This window comes from Cibotium barometz, chromosome 1, assembly GCF_041138505.1.
Source record: "Cibotium barometz isolate CiBa-2024 chromosome 1, ASM4113850v1, whole genome shotgun sequence".
NCBI lineage: Eukaryota > Viridiplantae > Streptophyta > Polypodiopsida > Cyatheales > Cibotiaceae > Cibotium > Cibotium barometz.
The window spans coordinates 40504415-40508553 of record NC_141046.1 but is presented as its reverse complement, the minus strand read 5'-3'; positions in this window follow the sequence as shown (position 1 = coordinate 40508553).

Below are 4139 nucleotides of genomic sequence, written 5' to 3'. Positions count from 1 at the left end.
GATATCGACCCAGAGGCAGAGGAATCCCTATTTTTACTCTTCCCATTTAATATTTTTGAACTTTTGTTTTGGGGGAACTTATTTTAATAAGAAGAGATGTTTTTCCATCCAAAAATATTTAAAAACTGAATTACCACTCTCTCAAAGATTTTCTCTCTCTAGTCCAAAACTGGTAGAAACAAGATCTTTTATATTTCTGAAGAGGGATTTGACTACAGGGGAAGATACTAGACATCTTGAAAGGGTGGGGAGGAATCTTACATTCTACCCCACTTAAAAAACGCGAGATGTCCTCATCTCGCAGGTGGAGTATGATCTCTTTCATCTTCTTCTTCTTCTTCAATTACTTCCAGTGTTACTGCCTTGGAAGTGGACGGCCGATTTGGGAACAACTCTCTTTGACTTCCCCTATTCTGAAGTGGAGGTCTGATGTGACGTCGATATGAGTGAATGGATAAGATGTGATGGCATGTGAATTGGGATGTGAATAAATGATATGTGGTGTGAATGAATCTGATGTGATGAGATGGAAAATGATGTGATTGGATAAGAATGAGTGCACATATGAATGGAATGTGGAATAAGTAATGTGGATTGATGAGGGATAATGTAGAAAGACGAGAGTTCATTATAGAAACTATATTTGTAACCTGTTTGTAAATGACTGTTTTATGTCAAGAATGCTTGGGGAAGCATTTTGACCGTCTTGTGATTAAGGTCGTGGAGACCTAATTGATAAAGTTGCAACTGCTGATGACGGAAAGTCAATGGAGGACGTCTCGCGTAGCAAGGTCGGCCGAGGTCTTGACCAGCCTCGATTCGATTTAAATGGTGAGCTTCCGGTACGGTGGATGAGGGACCAAGGAAGCGGCCTATGAGTGAAGCGCTAGGTGACCTGCGAAGGATCCTAGAGGGTGCTGACCATACGGTGCTCGGGCTCTGAGTCGCCGAAGATACGCACACGTGCGTCGTGGAAGATATTAAAACAAGGAGTCTTATATGGATCTGTTGGTTGATCTTGCTGATCTTCAACGAGGATTCCATCTTGATTTTTATGAGTGAATATTTGCTGGGTACTATGAGCTAGGAACTATCGAAAAGGCCCCTGAGTGAACAGGTGGTGAGTGTTCTAGTTGCCAATGATGCCATAGATACTCCGATAAAGGAATGATTGGAAATTAAGATTCAACTGGATACTTGGAAGTTTATGATCAGTAACACTATGATTTCATTAAATGACTGATTTAAATACATTTGAATATGGGAAAAAGGCAATTTCATATTGGGTGTGTAAGTGGTGTGGCTCGAGTTAAATTTGCTTGAAAATCCGGCTAGGGGGCCTGGGAACTCTTTTCCTTGGTACCCAGGACAAAGCTTAACCAAATTCTAAATTGGATCCCATCACTACAATGGTTGGGCGGTTGGCTAACCCATGGGACTGGATGGGGTTAGGCTGGACTGATGGATCCGTAAAATGAGACTCAATTTCTATTGTAGTACGCTAGATGAAGTAAATCCCGGATAGTAATTGTTCTATGGAAAAAGGAATCAACGGATGTGCCTCTCGATGGGGAAAAAAGCGTTGATCTCTATGATCCAAGTGCAAGTTTCTTCCTAATCTGACCAGGTGACTTTAGGTCCGGTTGGATCAGTTTGGTCAGTAATGACCCTATCTACGTTAGAGTAAAATTTTATCCTGGAGGAATCGCCTGTGCTTTCCGGGCAAGGGAAGTTTTTCTAAGTTTGGTTTTGGAAGAACTGAGGAATTAGTCACCTATCCGGATATCCGTGGGGGCGAGGCCCTGAGTGTAGGACCCTGCCCTGCGAAAGATGTGCTACTTCCGTTGCTAGCACCCAAAATCCGTTGCACGGTGGGGACGGGGATCTTACACCCCTCAGCTTCCAAGTCAAAGGTAGTTGAGGTCAACATCTGTAAGAATGAGAAGAACGTCAATCCGACAACTGGTGATAAAAAATTAAAAATCACAAAAGCAAGGCACAAGCGCCCACCTTAACTCGTATATGTCGATTGTGCAGGTAGATGATCAGTGGGAAATCAAGGGCGTGGAGATGCAAGTTTGGGGATATCACATGATGCAGAATGGCGAACACAGAATCCACAAAAAAGTAAAGAATGCGATTTTATGGCGCGGTCTCATCGGACTAGCCGACTGCCTTAATGGAGTATGCCACATGGCCTCCCATGATTGGTCAAAGAAAAGTGATCATTTCACGGCGCGAACAATTTAGAACTGGTTCACGACGTGAACTATTTGGACTGTTTCACAGTGTGAATTGTTTGGACTCAATTCATGACGTGAACTGTTTGGAACCCGTTCACGACGTGAACTATTTTGTATAGAGTGCATGCAAGGTTGATACCCTATATTCCTTTCATGCTCAAACACTCGATTATGCAATCAAAAGTTGGTTGAATGAAGTGAATGATCATGTTTCATTTAAACTGTTTTTACCTTGTATATACTTTTGAGTAATGGATACCTTTGAACTTTCTTTTTTTTAATTGCCATGGAAACCAAGGTGGTACTTTGGTATTTCTGGGCATTTGTTGTTGCAATCGTTTTAACTCCGTGTGCGAGAGTGCTTGATCTTTCCTTCCATCCAATTGAAGAGTGTCTCTACTGAATTAGCTTGCTGATTAGGATTTGTATATGTCTCCATTTGTTTCACCTTTTCTTTTTTCTCCTCAATAACATTGCCCAGCTCCTCTATTTTGGTGGGTAAAATTGGCGGGAGTCATTAGGAAAAATTTGGACTCACAAACTAACCCTCTAAGGGCTTTCTCTCTCTTATATGAATCAAGGAAATTTGCAAAAATAATGTTATAATATTTCTCCTCTTTCTTGTCTTTTTGAATCTTGTACATCTCAAAATATTAGTTTTATAATAGATTCACTTATTATTTTATTGACTGTCCAAGAACTGTACCAGACCTGCTCAGAACTCGAATATCTCAAAAACCATTTTTTTATTTGAGCTCGTTTTGAATATCTCAAAAGATATGACATTCTTAAATGCCCAGATTCATTTATGACTGAAGAAACAATCATTTCGTGATTCTAGAAGGATTTTATCTTAAAAATGGAATATCTTGATTTGTGCTTTGTATTTCATAATTTCTTTTTACAAGTACGTAGATCCGTGATTCTGGTACGTTTTTATGTTTTTTTTATAGAGATTTGAAGAGAATAGACATTTTTTTAAGATTTTAAGAATGTGTTTAGATTTATTATTTTAGAGAATAGTGCATTGCAAATTTTCCTTTTTTTGTAATAGAGCTTCTTCTTCTCTTTAGGTCATTTCTTCTTTCCATAGCTAATTTCTTCTTCTACTTTCAAATTTGTATCGCTAAACAGTTTGTATTTCCCTCCTATTCGATTGCACTTGTTCACTACAAAGCTAGAGAATGAAGAGTGATTTGATTTTTTGGTGCCATTTTCTTGGAGCCAACAAACCATTTCCCTCTTCATTAATCTTGCTATCAAGGAAAGAAGCAACAAAGAGACAACACAGAGCCAACACATAGAAGCAATAGAGAACAAAAATGGAGGTTAGCAATGTTTATATGTTGGTTATATTCAATTGAGTTCTATAAGTTATGTTTTCCTATTGGTTATGTGCATTACTATTTGTAAATAATAAAGTTAATAGTTAGATATGTTTTACTGTTGGTTAATAATAATAATATGTGCATTACTGTTGGTTAATAATAATAATATGTGTTAAAGTTGGTATTAAGTTACACATATGTGTTAATAATCATGAGATAGTGATGTATCTAAGTGTTTCTAGTTTTTTTATGTTTTAGGAAGTAAGAAGCTCTAAGAAGAGAAGTATACACTTCCAGCTAGATGAAGAGTATGCCCCATTGTACAAGGTTTCAATAATGAATCCATCGGTGATGCAATTACACAGAATAGCAAGGAAAAAACATATAGATCTTTGGGTTGATGGGTCTATATATCCACTTAATCCTAAATATTACACAACAATCTCCCCAATTCTCAGGACTAACATCATTTGTCAAGTATGTTTGTGAGGGTAATGCACGGTTACAAGGTTATACTTGGAGACTTACAACCCAAGCCCATGTTTCTGCACAACAGATCATGAAACTT